This window comes from Panthera uncia, chromosome D1 (genome assembly GCF_023721935.1).
Source record: "Panthera uncia isolate 11264 chromosome D1, Puncia_PCG_1.0, whole genome shotgun sequence".
NCBI classification, from domain to species: domain Eukaryota; kingdom Metazoa; phylum Chordata; class Mammalia; order Carnivora; family Felidae; genus Panthera; species Panthera uncia.
Window position 1 is genome coordinate 97,209,155 of NC_064808.1, and position 18,854 is coordinate 97,228,008.

At 48.4% G+C, this 18,854-nt stretch overlaps 1 protein-coding gene and 1 long non-coding RNA gene across 4 annotated transcripts in view; one reads left to right on the forward strand and one right to left on the reverse strand.

Moving 5' to 3' along the window:
• The window catches only part of BUD13 (BUD13 homolog), a 275,859-nt gene that overhangs the window by 35,181 nt on the left and 221,824 nt on the right, over positions 1-18,854 (forward strand). The window lies entirely within an intron of this gene.
• On the reverse strand, positions 1,848-13,075 carry LOC125915458 (uncharacterized). 3 transcript variants are annotated; one of them, XR_007455671.1, is made up of 6 exons: positions 12,844-13,075; positions 11,468-11,740; positions 4,973-5,050; positions 3,230-3,364; positions 2,647-2,857; positions 1,848-2,055 (listed from the first exon to the last, which is right to left on the reverse strand). It is a non-coding gene; the product is annotated as an uncharacterized LOC125915458 (long non-coding RNA). The 3 variants fall into 3 exon arrangements; XR_007455670.1 differs by lacking the exon at positions 11,468-11,740 and having other exon boundaries at positions 2,647-2,860; positions 12,844-13,072; XR_007455669.1 differs by lacking the exon at positions 11,468-11,740 and having other exon boundaries at positions 12,844-13,071.

The window sequence follows — 18,854 nt, forward strand, 5'->3', positions numbered from 1 at the left end:
TGGTCAGGGACAAATATCAGAGTCCATAAGTGGCTGCAGATTCAGGAAAGTAAAATTTCTGGATTTCTCAAGACAAGTGGGGTTGGGGTGTCCTGGTCGGGTAAACGTTTTCCTTTGTTCCCTGTCTACCCCCATTCCCCTCCTTGGGTTGAGGGAGTAGTTAGGACCCTCATGCTGATTACCTCTAGACAGAGAGCTTGGGCACTTTACCCTGGTCACTGTGCCTCCGTCAAACTTGACAGTGCTCTTCCTACCCAGGATGGTCATCTCCTGCTTCACCCATCTCGGTTTCAGATGCTGATGCATAGTGGACTGCCAGCCAGGGGCATTGTCTTTCTGCACAGTCTGGGTTGTATTTGCTGCAAGGGGTAAACACATTTCTAGAGGTCAGGACCTATACCTGGGAACCAATCCCGGCATGCCAAATAGAGGGGCACCGGGCCATCTACGTGTTTTTTTTTGCTTTTCCTATGTGTGTCTGCCTAAATTGTACAGAGTGTTTTCAGGTAATTTCAAATACACATTTATTTCTCCTCCGAAAATAAAATTTTAATTAATTTTATCTCTGTTTCTTTTTCATACTCCCTAGTTATCATGCTAAGACCCAGCAGAGATGATGCGACACCTGCAGCCAAAGGATAGGGTGATGGAAAGCATTCTAGAACGCCCTGCTAGGCAGCTAGAGGCTTGGCTTAGAGAATGTGGTCTTGGGAAGTGAGCTTGGAGGTATGTTTGTTAGGGAAGGGGGAAAAGAGCTTTCTTACTTGCTAGGCTCGCATCCCTGTTCACTTCCCAGTGAAGGTTATCCTTTCCTCTACCACTGTGGAATAGGACATTTCTGTAACATTTGTGTGGCACTGTGCGCATATGCCTGGCTCTGCGTTGGAGCTGGGCCTTCTAACCTTTCAGGGATGAGTCAGAGGGAAGTAGAGGGCCATGATGGGCCCCCAAGGGAAGCAAGCTCTAATAGGGGAGAAGCCAGGACAAGGATGGGCAAGGGGAATGCCCGAATCTCTGTAATTTCATGAGTACCAGGTAAGCCTGGCTTCTCTACCTCCTGGCTTGCAGTTTGAGCTCCTGTCTCTCAGAGATGCACGGGGGAGGAGACTTACCCCCAGTTATGAACAGCAGGCAGTTTGTCCTTGCCCAAAACTTAGGTGAGGACGAAATAAATCTGAACTAGTTGAAGATCCAGGATTCTAAAACAATTACTCCTTTGCTTTGTTGCCTTCTATAGCCATGTCTCTGAATTGGACAGAAGACTGAGTTCTAAATTATTACAGATCTCGCTTGACTTATAATGGGGATACATCTACATAAACCTGTCGTAAGTTGGAAATATCTTAAATGGAAAATGCATTTAATGCATCTGAAATACTGAACATCATAGCTTAGCCTAGCCTACCTTAAACGTGCTCAGAACCCTTAGGTTAGCCCATATTTGGGCAACAAAGCCTATTTTATAAGAAAGTGCTCATGTCACGTATTGAATACTGTACTGAAAGTGAAAACCAGAATGGCTGCATGGGTGCAGAAATGTTGTCAGGGAACCCTCGTGATTGCGGGGCTGACTGGGAGCTGAGGGCCGCTGCCACCCCTCAGCGTCACCAGAGAGGATCGTACTGTGTCACACCAGTGTGGGGAAAGATCCAGATGCAAAATTTGAAGTACGGTTTCTACTGAATGTGCATCGCTTTTGCACCGTCAGAAAGTCGAAAAATTGTAAATGAAACCATCATAAGTTGGGGACCATCAGTACCTTTCTCTTGGGCAATAGAGCCCTCCTCTGGCCCCTTCCCCCACAGCAACCCTGCACCTTGCCAACAGTTCTGGTTACTCACTTGATCCCCTGGCTTCTTTTGTCTGGGTCAGTTTTGAGGACTTGATTCCACCCTGAGGCTTGGAAGTCACTCTGGTATTGGCTGGTGTACTCCATGTGGCCTGGACGCACTATTGGTCCTATTTTTCTGCCCTGAATATGAACTGGGAACGTGGACTGACCAAGAAGAGGGCTCTGCAAGGAAATCTGATGAGTAGTGGTCATATAGTCGTCACCTGAAGGGAGCAAGAAAGTGTGCAGAGTCCCTCCTCTGTGTGGGAAAGTCTTGAGAGGGAAGATCTTGACAGTAGGACCTGGACCCCAGCCTTGGCTCCTGCACGGCTCATTCTATTTAAGCAAACCTTTCATAAGGGGAATAATAGACCCAATGTAAGAGCATTGCCTCTTCCTCCAATCTGACCTTTAGGGTTGTCTCCCCAAGACCAGAACTAAAGAATCCTTGGTGTGGAATCCAGAGTATTCTCCCACCCCTTTTTGGGTCACCAGAGCTTTGAAAACCTGGACTACAGAGCTGTCCACTGGTCTAGCCTAAATAGGGAGGAAGGTAGGCTAGGATGGGGTGGTTGGTGTGGTCTCCTCCCAGAGTGCTCCTAGCTGGCCTTGTAGTCAAATATTGCCTGAAGGGCTCTTGAAGAGACAGGGCTGGGGTCTTTACTGCTTACTGTATTCTCCTGCGCTGGTGGTTCCCACCCCTGGGATCAGCCTGGGAGATAGGAGTGCCCCGGGGGAAGGGTGAGGTAGGTGGATTTATACTGAGTGCCACTCATCTATCCTGTTACCCTTTTCGCCATGAAGCTAAGTCTCACCTGAATGGGAGGGTTTCTCCCCATGGTAAGTCACAGGCTGTATCCTCCCGGGCTTATAACATTCTCCATAGGTTGTACTGAAGGGGAGCCACTGAGGCTTGCTGTGCTGGTTGGAGTAGCTTGGGGGTTGCGTCTGGAGTGGAGCCTTGGGAAGGGGCTCCAGGCGGTATTTAATATCTCCTGGGGCTATTTCCTCCTGGGCTTCTTCTGACTCCTGCAAAGCAACCCCCCTGCTGCTGCTTTCCCAGAGTAGGGTCCTTCTTACCTCTCCATCTTAATTGTGGAAGTCATTGGGGGATGGGTCTCTTACAGTGAGAGGTCATCAAAGACGAGGCATGTGCTACTTTCCAGCAAGTTCCCTTACTTCGCTGAGCCACAATTTACCTATTTGTAAACTCACTTCCTGGGTTATTGGAGAAGATCTGAGATAAAGTATCCAGCATGGTGCCTGGCATGTAGGAGGCGCTTCATAAGTAATACCTTGTCTTAAAATGTGAACACTAAAATATTTCCAAGAGCGTTTCTGCCGTATCAGCGGCACATGTCCTTGTTGGGTCCACTCTCATCTCACTCCCCACCTTACCTGAACACTAGGATGGCTGTCCCCTGGCTGGGTTTGGAGAGCCAGCCTGTCTTGCTTGGGTGCGGTTGAGGGTGGTGCTATTTGAGGAAGGGTGGTCAAGTGGGCCGGGTCTTCTGTTCCCAGGAGAGGGGGTATCTAGAGCAGGGGTAGGAGTAGTGATAGACCTATTCCAGTGAGTTTTCCCCATTTACCTCATGGCAGCCTTCCCTTACCCGTTACCCCTACCCCACCCCCCTGAGGGCAGAGCTGGGATGTTGCTGGTGGCCATGGTGTTCAGATAGGACCCAAACTGAGTTTATTTGAGGCCCCAGCAGTAAGAACTGGGCAGGATGGGTGTGTGTGTGTGTGTGTGTGTGTGTGTGTGTGTGTGTGTGAAAGCATGTGCAGTGCTTTCTTTGCATGTAAGGGCATATGACATTTCAACAGCAGTTATTTGAAATGAGCATTTCAGGTCTTTTTTTCTTTTCCTTTTTTTGGCCTTGAAAGTAGTGGTGGTTGCAGGAGAGGTGGCTTATGATGACATTGGTTACTGGTGGGCTCACTGATTGATGGGCCGAACTCTGGATAGGGGGGTGCCCTACCCTAGGGCTTGGTACAGTTGCTGTGTCTATGTTTCCTAAGAGGCAGAGGAAAGAGTAGTCTCCAGGAGCATAAGAGGTTTAGACCTGAGTCAGGGGTTTGTTCCCTTGCTTGCTTCGAAGCCATAAGGATGTACCCCACAGGACCTGTAGAAGCCCCTCCGCAGGGATTTGCCAGCAGCTGACACTCTTTCAGGGAGAGAGAGGCAGGGTGGCCCTCTGCACGGGCTGCACTTAGACTCAGCATTTTTGGTTAAAGCGTGGGAGATTGGGAGAGAAGGGGTTGCTGCCCTTTTAGAAGCAGCTTTTCGGCAGGCGAGGAAAGAACCATTTTGGACTGGCCAATGTGAAGTGGAGAAAGCAGGGTAGGGTGTGTGGTGATCTGCAGGATGGAGAAAGGACCTGCCAAAGAGCCATTTTACCGATGGTTGATGTTGGCAGGCTACAGCTGTAGTGGGGAGCAGGTAAAAAGAACTCTGTGGGGAGGTCTGCCCTTGAGCCATTAAGGTATAAGCCGCCCTGGGTGAGAGCAGTACCCAGGACAGGAAGTGTCCTGTGTCTTCTGCCTGCCAACTCTGTACAGAGAACAGGAGCTTTGGGGACAGGTAGGGGAGTGAGAAGGGGGATGCTGGGTAGGGGGTGACCAGAGGACACTCAGCCACAGTCAGAGAGCTCACAGATATGGCCGAAGGTGGACACTGTGGCCTTCTGGCTTTCGGGGTTGTGATTGGAGTAGCATCCTTGCTTAGCCCTGCCATCTGTCCCCAGCTCCTGAGTGAGTGCCCATACTTTGGCAGATTGGCATTGGTTCTGAGGTTTGGTGTCTTAGGTTGCCAGGGTCCTCCTCACTGAATATGAAAGCCACCCTACTGGCTTTGGGAGGGGAGGTGGAAGTGGCTATTTCCCTAACAACAGACTCCTGGGACCAGCAGCTAGGGGAGGGGGCGATTATGGAATTGGTCAGGTCTCAAGATCGTTGGATCTTATCTCTGCTACCATTTCTCAAGTCCACTTCTGGATCTCCACTGTGTGGGAGATGTGTGTGTGCATGTGCATGTGCCCTTCAGAAAACGTCTGTGGTTTCCTGCCCTTATGTCCGCTATGCGCACACACACACACGCACACACACACACACACACACACATGCACATATATACATACTCACCAGTTGTCCTGAGACAGAAGGTTGACCTGCATCTTGTCAGCTGTATGGATTTGCCAGTAGCTGACACTCTTTCAGAACCTGGAATCATAAAACAGGAATGTCAGAGGTGGAGGATAACATAAAGAACTTCTATTCATGACACTTTCCCCACACCAATTAATTTAAAAGTATTTTCCATCAGTTTACTAGTTCAACTGCTATCCCAACCTTTGGTCCTATGGAAATACACTGCTAATGATATGAATCCTAGAACCAAAGTTAGGGTCTTAAAGAGACCTAATTCTCCCATCCACTCTACTGCTGGAGTCCCCTGGCAAGTCACATTTCAGGAAGTGCCACTCCTACCCATGTTTGAACACTTTCTCCCCTGTCACCACTTCCAGGGACATATGTAGCCCATTCTTGGACAACTCTAGCAGTTATGTTAACCCTGTGGCTTCACCATTTGCCTGAATTTTCCATCTTGGGGCTTACAAAAACAGATTGGTAACCCCTGTTCTACCTGACAGCATTTTAAATGTGTTGAAATAAGTTTTTCCTTCTCTTCCTAGAGTCATAAGTTTAAGGTAATAAGGAGAGTTTTGTACTGAAACTTACATCAGAAAGGAAGCAGACAATTTTTGCATAAAAGGTAGTAGGAAATTAATCTTTATACATAGGGTCTACTTGTGTCTGTACACTTCACATAGGGCCTCTTCCCTCCCCTCCATCCCCAATCCAGCAACAGAACGAAGCATGACAATTCAGCCAGAGGCTGACACAAGAGGAGGGGCGGGAGGAAAAGGATGAAGGACCATAGGGAAGGACTGAGGTGGTCAGTGCAGATGGTCTGGAGGCATGTTCACTGTGAACCTTTGAGGGTGGCCTCAAGGTGGGTCCTAGAGTCATAAATGAAGCCCAGGGACAGACTGAATAGACTAGAGAAACTATTCTTGAACGTGCCATCCTGCAGGTGCTGTGTGGGTTGGGGAATATCACATGAACCTGAAGCAGGGACTGAGGGAGGAATCTCTGGAATTTATTGTGTTTGAGTAGCTGACAGTAAGACATTTTCCCCTTTAACTGTGGCACCTCCTTTATGATCGCGAAGTAATATCACAGTTATGTTGACATTGTAGGAAAGCTGCTGGGCCCATCTTACTTTTGTCTAGTTTCTTCAACTGTGACTTTGAGTCCCATACTATCTTCTCTGAAGTCACTCTGGTTTGCTGCCCCTTTTAAAGTACAGCACCTGGCTTGGGTCCTAAGGCGCAGGGTATTCTGATCAGAGGACTGATCATAGGACTGTTACTTCTCTGCATCTAGATGTTATATTGTAATCAATATATTTAAGGTTGAATTAGCTTCCATGGTGATCACATCCCACCATTGATTCCCACTGAGAAAACCATCGTCAGAAGTTCCCACTGCTCCTTTACACGTGTTGTGAGAGGAGATGGAGCCACGTTACCCCCTTTGCCTACTTGTGCAGTTGGCATTTTGGGCCACTATACTTAACTCCAGCCCCTAGAAATCCCACTGTCTTGCTCTTTGACACTTTCTCATCATGTAAGGTAATGGGATGGTGGACCTTGTCCTGGTTTTTCTTGGTGCAGGAGAGGAGGAGGCTGGAATGGGGCTTATCTGGGCCCATTCCTTCTCCTAAGGTTCAGCCAACATGGTCTCATGCTGGAGAGGACTTAACTTCTGAGTTACAAATTAGAAAGTCTTTCACTGTGGAGTTTAGAGAAACTTTTGACAAAGACAAACTCAAACAACCACTTGAGGTGCTGGGAGACCTCTAGGGGATATGGCAGGGGCTAGAAGGGCCTTGTCTTGCCCAGTTCTGCTTAGGGACTCACAATGCAAACTTGTGCTGCTGCTGTAAGTGCAGGGTCGGCTTACCAAGTCAGCCTTTTTTCTGAGTTTTCATGGCATTTTGTAGTCAACATTCGTCATGCTGTTTTGTGGATCATGAGGTCCTCTGGCCAGGACTCTTAGTCATTTTCTTATTTTTATTCGTATTCTTATTTTCTTAGGCCTTCTGCTCATTTTCAAATCCCAAGCTCCTAGACTAAGGAATTATACCTTAGAACTAATAGCTGTCCTTTATTTAGTGCTGCTATGGGCCAGGCACTCTCCTCTATACATTAATTTCATAAAAACTCAATAAATTTGATGCTAATGTTTCCATTTTGTAGACAAGGAAGCTGAGGCTACAGACCACAGAGCTTCTAAAGTCTATGCTATTTGTCTCAATGACTGAATGAATAAGTCTTGTGGTTACTCTGGGTAAGAGTAGGCCAAAATTGGTTCATTGCCTTCCGGTTGCTCCCCAAAACTTCTTAGTGGAGGTTTCTAATTAGCAGAGCTAATAATTGATTGTCATGTATGCAGCATTAGATGAATGCTTAATTAGTACATGGACCTCCTATCAGATATTCATGGAGTGGCTCTGCCAACCAACCCAGTACCAGTGACAGGGAGTTTGTAGCTTTCATGGGAACAGGGTAAGGGAAGCATGATTATCCCAGTATTGATGGAGAGACTGAGGATAGGAATGCCTCCAGGGTCATGTAGGAGGCAAATTGAGGAGGAAGCCTTTATCTACAACATGTGTTGAGTCTGCTCAGCATTCTGTCAAAGTCCTTTGTGACCTGACCTATCAACCCTTTCCCTGGAATTTCTGGACTTCTCACTTGCCTGATCAAACACCACTGGTTCCAATCTCTGTGTTTTTCCAAGCTGCTTCTGCTATTCTGTTTTTTTTCTCCCCATAGCAGAACCTTACTCATCCCAGATCAAGTGTTTCCTTTATGGAGTTTTCCCTGGCTTCCTTGCTATGGGCAGAATGGCTGAATTAAGTGCTTCCTATTTATGTAATATTTGTAAATATTTATACACTCAACATAGGATCACCTAAATCAATAAACAAATATTAAGAGACCCAAAGGGAGAAATAGATGGCAATACAATAATAGTGGGGTCCTTTAATACCCCATTTACACCAATGGATAGATCATCCAGACAGAAAATCAATAAGGAGGGGTGCCTGGGTGGCTCGGTTGAGCATCTGACTTCGGCCAGGTCATGACCTCATGGTTCATGAGTTCGAGTCCTGCGTCAGGCTCTGTGCTGACAGCTCAGAGCCTGGAGCCTGCTTCGGATTCTGCGTCTCCCTCCCTCTCTGTGCCTCTCTCACTGTCTTTCTCTCTGTCTCTCTGTCTCTCTCTCTCTCTCAAAAAATGAATAAACATTAAAAAAAAATCAATAAGGCCTTAAATGACACATTAGACCAGATGGATTTAATAGTTATGTATACAGAACATCCCATCCAAAAGCAGCAGAATACACATTTTTCTCAAGGGCACATGGAACATTCTCCAGGATAAATCATATGTTAGGCCACAAAACAAGTCTTAATAAATTTAAGAAGACTGAAATAATATCAAGGATCTTTTCTAACCACTATGGTATGAAACTAGAAATTAATTACAAGAGGAAACTGGAGAAAAGAAAACAAGAATACAAATATGGGGAGATTAAACAATATGCTACTGAACCAGTGGGTCAACAAAGAAGTCAAAGGAAAAATAAAAACTTACCTTGAGTCAAATGAAAATGGAAAAATACAACATACCAAAATTTATGGGATGCAGCAAAAGCAGTTCTAAGAGGAAAATTCATAGTGATACATGCCTACCTCAAGAAACAAAAATCTCAAACAATCTAACTTTACACTTTAAGGAACTAGAGAAAGAACAAATGAAGCCCAAAGTTAGTAGAAGGAAGGAAATAACAGATCAGGGTGGAAATAAATGAAATAGAGACTAAAAAGATCATACAAAAGATCAGTGAAACTAAGAGTTGGTTCTTTGAAAGGAAACAAAATTGATAAACTTTTAGCTAGGCTCACCAAGAAAAAAAAAAAGAGGGCTCAAATAAATAAAATTAGAAATGAAAGAGGAGACATTGCAACTGATACCACAAATACAAAGCATCATAAGAGCCTACTGTGAACAATTGAACATCAACAAACTGGACAACCTAGAAGAAGTGGATAAGTTGTAGAAACATACAAAATTCCAAGAGTAAATCATGAAGAAATAGAAAATATGAATTGATTGAAGAGGAGGGAGCACCTCCAAACTCATTTTATAAGGCTAGCATTGCTCTGATACCAAAAACTGACAAGGGCACACCAAGAAAAGAAACTTACAGGCCATTATCTCTGGTGAACATAGATGAAAAAAAAAAAATCCTCAACAAAATACTACCAAACTGAATTCAACAATACATTAAAAAAATTACACACAGTGTCCAAGTGGGATTTATCCCATCATTGCAAGATGGTTTGACATCTACAAATCAACATGGTACACAGTAACAAAATGAAGGATAAAAGTCATATGATCATCTTAATAGAAACAGAAAAAGCGTTTGACAAAATTCAACCTCGATTCATGATTAAAAACTCAACAAAATGGGTATAGATAAATGCCATGTACCTTGACATAATAAGGCCACACATGACAAGTCCACAGCCAACACCATATGCAATGATGAAAAGCTGAAAGCTTTTCCTCTAAGATGAGGTACAAGACAAGGAGGTCCAGTCTCACCATTTTTATTAAACTAGTATTGGAAGTCTTAGCCAGAGCAGTTAGAGAAGAAAAATAAATAAAAGGGTTTCCAAATTGGTAAGGAAGAAGTAAAACTGTCACTATTTGAGGATGACATGATTTTGTAAAACCCTAAAGACTCTACCAAAACAGTGTTAGAACTAGTAGATAAATTCAGTAAAGTCACAGGATACAAAAATCAATTTATAAAAATCTGTTGGATTTCTATACACTAACAACAAGCTAGCAGAAAGAGATGTTAAGAAAATAATCCTATTTATAATTGCATCAGAGAGAATAAAGCACCTAGGAATAAGTTTAACCAAGGAGGTGAAAGACCTGTACAGTGAAAACTGTAAGACATTGATGAAAGAAAGTGAAGAGGATACCAATAAATGGAAAGATCTATAGTGCTCATGTTAGAATTAATATTGTCATAATGTTCATCCTACCCCAATCTAAAGATTCAGTGCAATCCCTATCAAAATTCCAATGGCATTTTTCACAGAAACAGAACAAACTCATAAAATTTGTATGGAAACACAAAAGACTCCAAATAGCCAAAGCAATACTGAGAGAGAAAATCATCACATTCCCTGATTTCAAACTGTATCACAAAGCTATAGTAATCAAAACAGTATGGTATTGACATAAAAAAGAGACTCATAGGTCAATGGAACAGAATAGAGAGCCCAGAAATAAACCCACATATATATGGCAAATTGATTTATGATAAAGGGGGTAAGAATATACAATGAGGAAAAGACGGTTTGTTCAATAACTAGTGTTGGGAAAATTGGACAGCCACATACAAAAGAATGAAACTAGACTACTACCTTATACCATTCACAAAATTTAACTCAAAAGGGATTAAAGACTTGAATGTGAGACCTGAAACCATAAATCTGGAGAAAACACGGGGAGTAAGCTCCTTGACTTAGGTCTTGGTGATGATTTTTTGATCTACCTCCAAAAGCAAAGGCAACAAAAGCAAAAATAAACAAGTGGGACTACATCAAACTAAATAGCATCTGTCCAGCAAAGGAAACCATCAACAAGGTGAAAAGGCCACCTACCTTTGCAAACCTTATATCTGAGAAAGGGTTAATATTCAAAATATATAAAGGACTCATACAACTCAATAGGAAAAAAAACCCCAATGAAGTAGTGGGCAGAAGATCCGAATAGCCTTTTTTCCAAGGAAGGCATGCAGATGGCCAGCAGACACATAAAAAAATGCTCAATATCACTAATGATCAGGGAAATGCAAGTCAAAAGCATAATGAGAAATGGAGTGGGGACTGTTGCTGCTGAGTCCCCAGAATGCATAACTACTGGTTCCTGATGTAGATTGTATGCATTTGTATATTACTTTGCAGCTAATTTACATTAACTTCGCTGGATGATAGGACATAGAAATTCCCCAATATCTGTAACCCCATTCCCATCCTACAAAGAAACACAGTGGTCTCTATACTTCTGAACTTAGGAATCCCAACTCAGATAGGTGGAGAGAAGGGGGATCCCTAAGAGCCTTGCATCAATCAGGTAACAGCACAAAAGGAAGGGATCCAAGAGTCCTGCTACCCTGGGGCTGACTGCTCCGATTTCTCTTCCTCATCTCTTAGGTTGGGGATGGGAGCTTGTGAAATGTCTATATTGATTTTGCAATTCAGGCTAAGGAGTCATCTTGGGGAAAGCGGGTAAAGGAGAGAGGCTTTGCAATCTATGTGGGCCTTTCGGAAGGGCAAGAGGACACATGCCAGAGCAGTACGAGGCAGCCAGCTGGATGGGGCTGTCCCGCTGCAACGTGGACGGGCCGAGGCACGCTGCTCCCTGTTGCCATTTGCTGGACACATGTAAAGATAGCATCTTACTCCCCTCAGGCTTCTACCTTTTTGCTGAGCTGGCTCTTCTGTCTTCCTTTTTACTCTTCCTTTTGTCAGGTGTCTCCCCGCCTTGGGAAAGTCCTGCATCCCTTCTGTCCCCAGGCTAGACTGTTGACATGCTGGTGCTCTGGCCCAGGACAGGGGCTCTGACTTTCGCTCTTGGTGCTGACTGAAAGGGCGTAGCTTCACCTCTGCTTGGGGACTGAGAGAATGTTGCTTGTCTCTATGCTCAGAGCATCTCCACTTTCTCCCCAGGCTCTCTGGGACCCTGTACTGGCCTGTGATTAGAGAAGCCATTTATTTTCTTGTCCAAACTAGGACACTTCTGAGAGTAAATGGTGTGTTTGTGTGTATGAGCACACATGTACTATTAATAGGTATGCCGAGACAACACTTGTAAACCAGGACTGTCCCCGGTAAGCTGGAATTCACGGTGAGCATGGTTCTGAGGGTCTGCTGGCCTTCCTCTCATCCCTAGGGGAGGTGTGGAAGGTGAAGGCAGCCAGCAGAGGCAACTGTGGCACCAGGTCCGTGTACAGGTCTCTGAGCCTGGAGAGCTCCCTTTGCCACTGAGGGGTTGCGGGAAGGAAAGGCTGGGGAGCAGAGGCTGGGTGTGGTGGGTGAAGCTGGTTGTGGTAAAGGGTGCATCCCCTGCTGATGAGGTAGGAGACAGTGAAGTCTGGGCTCATCTAGGCCTGATTTACAAACTAATAAGAAGGCTATGTGTTCCTTCTAGTGGAGCTGGGGACAAAGCCCAAGCCCCTGCGGGCCTGGTTTCTCAAAAGCTCCCTGTAATTCCTGGATTGGACCGTGCCTCTCCTGAATCCCGGCAGTTTTTGTCCTGCCTCTTCAGACGATGACTGGGCAAGTGGGTTTGCGGCACTACCAGCTCCCGAGGCTGGCACCTGCCTAGGTGAATCAGCAAGAGGGCTCATGGGGTCAGCCCAGGGACATCCTGTGTCAGAGGGGACTGTAGGAATACCTAGAATCTTCCCTGCCTGACTTGTAGATGGAGAATGCAGACCAGCCATGGAGTCCTATGAAGGAGAAGGGCTCTCCTGGAAACTTCTAGCCCTCTCTCCTCATCTAGTTTTTAACTCTGGCAGCAAGACTCCATTTCTGTCTCCCTGTCCCCCCCTGTGCCCACCCCCCCCCATCCAATCCGCCCCGCCGGGAGGACTTCCCTCCCTTGACTCCTAAGTGCACAGTTGGGAGACCTTGTTGCTTGTGGGAGGAACGGATCTCTGTAGGCTGAGGTCCTTCCTTTACTCTGGCCTGGGGAAAGCCTTGGTGGCTGGAGTCTGATCCCCCGGTCCCCAGCCTGTGATGTCCTGTACTGGCTCACACCAGCTCCCGTGTCCCATCTCCTCTCCCTACTCACCTTAAGGGAAAAGTAGCATCTGACTTTGCAGACCATGTGTTGGTGATCATACCCTAGCTCCTCAACCTTTGGCCTCAGTGATGGTAAAAGGGGAGGTGTTCTAAGCAGGCTGTGGGTAGAGCTGCTCTGCCTAAGCAGAGAATTCTGGAGCCGCAATGGGTATCCAGGGTAGCCACAGGGATTACCATGGCAACACGAAAGGCAAGCCTAGTGGTGAGGAGGTGGGGCTGGAGCAGGATTCCTGGGGTGGTCAGAGGGGGGCTTGAGGGTAAGAGAGATGAACCCACCCCTGCCCCTGACAGAGGCCAGTGTGCCCCCTCCTGTTGCCCCTGGTCAGCCGGAACCCCGCCCTCTCTTGCATGCTTCTGTGAAGTGCCCAGCCTGGGCAGAGGGTCTGCTGGTGTGTGGAGAGCTGGTGGCTCTAGAGGGGGGAGGGGAGCCCAACTCAACTGCAGAGATTTGTTTTCTCAGTCCGTCCAAAGAATGGCAATGGGTTTTGGACTGTTCCAGCTGCTTCTCTACCTGGGGGACCTTGAGCCATCAAAGTTAACTTAGACTAGTAACCAGGGATCAATTACTGGCCTGTAATGTGCTTTCCAACTTCCCTTGCAAAAAGCAGCCTGTTTGGACAGAAAATGAAAGTGCTTTTCTTGCTCTCTGGCGCCACTGAGACAGTCTGACGCCTGCCCTCCCCACTGCCCGCTGCCCACTCCTCACTCATTGCCTCCCTCCATTAGGCAAGGCTGAGTTAACCCCTTGGGCACCAGGTTTGGGGTGCCGGTGGGTTGCTGTTGCCCTCTCCAGACCTGCCCCTCCTCCCAGCTCAGTTCTCAGGAGCGAGGAGCAGGCCAAGTCCAGTGCCTGCCAGCCTCCTCCCCACCCTCCCTCTGGCTGCCAAATCTGACTTTGATTAGCGTGTGAGGGGGGAAGAAAGCAGGAAAATAGAATATTAAAATCTTAATTCAATTTAAAACACTGTCATTCACAGGCATGCCAAACAGTGAGATGACTAATTATTATGCAAATGAGGCAGATAGAAAAGTGATTAATAATTGCACAAATTAAAAATTATTGTAAACATCCTGTGACGAGCGATAAGTCCGATGGAGAGGCAAGGGCGGTGGGCCGGGGAGGCCGCGGCGGAGCCGGCTCCTGCATCCTTATTTCCTCATTAGGGGGATTTAATTAGCGCCTGATGATGGGGCTCAGTGCTGCCAGCGGTGGAGGAGTGGGCGGCCGGCCCCGGGGCTGGCCGCGCTGGTGCTCAGTCCCTTTCCTGCTCCTCCTCACCGCCCCGTGGCCAGGCGGGAGCTGGCTGAGCGTGAGGAAGGGCCGGGGTGGGGTGGGGTGGGGTGGGGTGGGGTGGTGGGGAGGCAGGCTGGCCACCCTGAAGGACTGGTGCAGTGCAAAGTTTCTCTGCTGCTTTCTGCTGGCCTGGACCAGCCGCTGCCTCCGATCTGGGCCGGGGGCAAGGGTGAGGAGGCTTATCCTGGTTCAGCCATGCAGATTCCTGAGGTCCAGTGAAGGGACCCATGGAGCATCACTACAGTCCTGAGAGTGAGGGGCAGTCAGGTGCATGAGGTTGCCTGGGGGCTTGTGCTTACTCTGGGTTTGTTTTCCTGACTCTGGGGGGCACACAGGGACCAAGTCGGGGCCCTGGGCTCAGTGACCTGCCTTCTCCATGTCCAGCCTGCGTGCAAGCTTCCTCCAGATCGGGCACGCTTAGCAGCTGCTTTGGCTCCGGTTGACTTTGTTGTTCTAGGCTGGGGGCAGAAGTGTCTGAGCTCCTCTGTCCCAACAGTGCCACTGGTGCTTTTCAGGGCACGGGCCATCCTGGGCCCCATCCGCTGAAGTAGGGCGACAGCTGACGCATTCTCCTTAACAAAACCTACCTGCTAGCTAGAGCACAGTGGCCTCCTGCCAGGCCCTGAGCCCTTAGCAGGAGCAGGGGGAGCTGGGGCCAGGCCTAAGGTGAGGTGGCTGATGTGGCCCGCTGCTCTGCCCCCATCACCATGGGCCTTAGGGAGAAGGCCTTCCATGTCCAGAGAAGACCACAGATCAAGGCAGAGGTCAAGGCCTGCTGAAGAGCTATTGCCAATCAAAGGAGCAGGGTCTGCTGGACATGGGGAAAGCTTCTGGGGAGGACTAGGATGGGGAGCTGGTCTTTGAAGGATGGGGAGGACTCAGAAAAGCGGGTAGGAGATGGGGAACAGGGGAGTAGGTTATCCAAGCCTTTATTTTTTTCCCCAAGGAGTCCAGATTTCCTAACAGCTATTGCCATCCAGGGCTAAGAAAATGAGGTTTTCATAAGTCAAAGGTCCAGCCTGTGTGTCCCCAGATTTCTCTTCCTGAGAGTGGGAACCAATTATATGCTGGGAGCCTTTGTTGTTGACAAGGTGCCTACTTAGCCCCACCGAGTCTTACTGCCTCAGTCCTGCCTCCCCTGTGCCCCAGATGTCCCTTCACCTTGGGGGTAGATGTAGGGCCTGGGGCCTGAGTTTGAGGGGACTGATGCCAGGCAGGGAGTTGCTCCCCTCTTTAGGGGTGATTTTCCAAACCAGGCTGCACATTCCCCTGAGGCAGCCACCACACCGGGAAAGCACAATTTGGTGGTTGCTGCTCAAAGAGTTGCTTACTCCCTCTTCCAGGGCAGGGTAGTCCTGCTGCGGCTCCCCTGGGGCAGGCTGCATCCCTACCCACCCATGCCCCTTTTCAAGAGAAGGGCAGCCTAGACTGTAGCACTTAGTGGAACCCATGCATGCCCCACAGGGAATGCCTCGTCATCTCCAAAGGTCCTTAGTTGGCATGATGCCCTCTGAAATCCCAGAGTGCCTAGGAATGCCCATATGGCCTTTGCTCCCTGGGACACCCCAGAGTTTCCCAGTAACTTTCCAGTATGTCCCCAGCAACTCCTATTGCTTTCTTATCATGCCCCAGTATCTTTCTGATAGAATCCCTGTAAGGCCCCAGCGCTCATGAAATCCCAGAACACTCTAGTATCAACAGCCCAGTGTTCTTCAGGATTTCCAATAGAGTTCATCAGTTCCCAAAGTGCCCCTCCTCCCCACCACTGCCAGCTGGGAATAGTGGAAGGGGATCTGCTGCCCTCCACTCTCTGGGCCCTGCCACCAGGAAGGGAGAGAGGTTCTTTGCCCCCAGCCTCTGCAAGACACCTGGGCTTCCCTCCAGTGGGAAGTGGCGGGAAGGGGAAGGGAGAGGAAACTAACATCTGTTGAGTGCCAACTATGTCTTATGCATTTCATTTAGAGAAGTGAACTGATTTTTCCCAGTCATTAGGTGGCAGGAAGAGACCTGAGGGCAGCTCTCTTGGGTCCTGCTGCACCCCTGCAGAGAACCAGAGGAGGCAAATCCCAGGGGCCGGGGATGCCTAGGGTGGGGAGAGGTGGGTCAGTGGTCTCTGGCCTCCTTCCTTCCCCCTGCTAGTTGTTTTAGTTGTTTTCTCGGTTCCCAGGAAAGGAAGAAAAGGGGTTATGACTGGTTAGGCTTCTTTTGGAACGAAGCTCTGGTTCCTGGGAACGTTGTGGCTCTCAAGTGGCTGCAGGTGTCAGATCACACCCCTCTTCAGGTGTCAGGTGCTCTATCCGCAGCCCACCAGACCCGCAGACTGGTCCAGATATACCCAGTTCCAGGGACAGTCTGAGGTTCTGGGCTCACCCCTGGCCCTTCCCTCAGCCCTGGCCATAGCCCCGGGTGCCAGGCTCCAGGTTAGCGCCAGCCTCCCCTACCCCCTCCCTCATGCTAGCTGTAGATATGCTGCCCATGTCAGCCGCCCATCTGCTTCTCTTCCCCTGGCTGCCTTCCCGGGCATGGGAGACACTTGCAAGGTGACTTTGAACAGTGCAGACTCAGCGGGAAGGGGGATGGGAGCAGCTCTGCAGGTGGGGAAATGTGAACTAGACGGGTGGGGGCCTTTCCCTCCCCTGCCCTAGCTATGTCCCTCTACTCTGAGCATGGATGGAAGGGCAGAGAGGGCAGGGAGCACTGGATGAGGGAGTCTGTGCTGGTGGGCTGGCTTCACCCCACCAAGCACTCGGACGCCCTGCTCCCACCTGGGGGTGCAGAAGAGAGGAGGAGTGACTCTGGTCCAGGGTTGGGCAGCAGCTGTCCTACCCATACAGGGTGGGGAGAAGAATGTTTTAGTATATCTTGGCTCCCCAGTCATCTCCTCCCCACCCCACTCCCACTTTGGTGGAACCTTTGAAAAACATGTACTGGAAGGTTTAGGATTTAGGCAGTTTAGAGACAGACAGACTGCCTAGGTTCATATTCTTCTCCATCATATAATAGCTGTGTGATCTTGGACATATTAGTTAGGGTCTCTGAACCTGTTTCTCTCTTCATAAAATGTGGCTAATACTGTTACTTACCTGTCACATAGTAAATGCTCAATTAAAACATTTAATGATATATGCACTTTTCTGCGTGCATATGTGCATATCATATGTGAAGTATATCATACTTCATATAATTATACTTGCACACATATGTGATCATGTATGGGTTTTGTGTGTGCTCTGTTGTTCCCCACTTTGCTCTTTGTTGTTGCCTCCAGAAGGTTGGGTGGGAGGTCAGGGGTCTGCTCTTGACCACTCTGGCTACTACTCAGGGAGCTGAATTCTGCTCGGGAAAGTCGGGTCCAGAGGGGAGAGGGCTTAGCCTAGGGCAGGGGAGCTGGAGCTTTGCTGAGGGAAGGGAAGGGGAACAGGGAGGGTGGCCTGGAGTGTGTCAGGAGTCCCAGGCTGTCTCAGGGCAGCAGAGGCTTGCAGCAGTTGGGAGGGTATCTTTCACTCAAGCTCACCCCTCCATCCCGTTAGTGCCCACACCACGTTCTCCATATCAGAATCCACGGTGCCTCTGCCAATGCCCTGGCCAGTGAGGAGAGCCACTGGCGCTTGCTGCTTGTGCCTGGGGGAGATCTTTTGGAGGTCAAGAGGGATTTTTAGCTCACAGGTTGGCTCCTTCTACTGGTTTACCCTAAACTGGGAACAATTTGGTGAGATTGGGGGTCTCCCATAGGCGGAGACTTCATGGAGTCTGTGGTCTGGGGCTCCTTCTATGAGGCCTGAGCGATGGGATGGCTTCTGGTGAGTTTTCTGCAGGAGATGGTCTGTCTGATAAGAATTGCAGGGTATGGGGTCTTCGCCTGAGGATCTAGTGAGTAGGTGCTGACGTCAGCATGAGGGAGGAGGCTTTGCCTTCTGTGTCCTCTTTATGCCCCTACTGCTCCGGGAAGCCTTTAGCCCTGGCAGGGGCTGGTGGAGGTGGGGAGGAAGGAAAAGGAGCTGATCCCTGACATAGTGATGTCTCTGGTGGCAGTGAATTTGGGACTAAAAATCGATAATGCCGATGTATGCCAGCCGTGCTTAATTGCAGAATCACTGAGGACAATCTGAGATAAAAATCACTAAAAATATTGACTCCAGGCAATTCAGGTTTGTGCCTCCTTCCTGAACACCCCCAATGTAAAATAAATCTCTCTGCATCTTTATGGCTATGGCTGAGCATTTCTCAGAGTCGTCAGTGAGGTGTAGGTCAGGTAGACAGTCTACTCTCCTTGAGTCTGGTTTCCCCTGCCAGATATCCCAGTGAAAACAGGTGGGAACGCACGGAGGGATACTGTGAGCAAGAAAAGTCAGTGGTCTGTACAGCCGGCATAGGGGACATTGTGGTTGTCCCCCTCACCCCAGCCGTAGTGACAGTGAGGAGGGAGAACGGGCAGCTGGAATGTTTATGAACCTCTTTTCTCTCTTTTTCTTTTCAATTACAATGATACCTCAGGTAATTAACTGCTAATAACCTTGTTAATTTAAAATGGATCCTCTCCCTTCTGGCCATCACAGGGAAGACTCAAGTCACAAACAGTCAACAAGTTTGGAGGAAAGGGGACGGGAGTGAGCAGAAGAGAGGGGGAACGAATCTGGGTGGGCAGGTAGAGCTGTGGCCGTTTGGTCCCACCTGGTTACCAGCAGTGCTTTGGAGCTGTAGGAAAA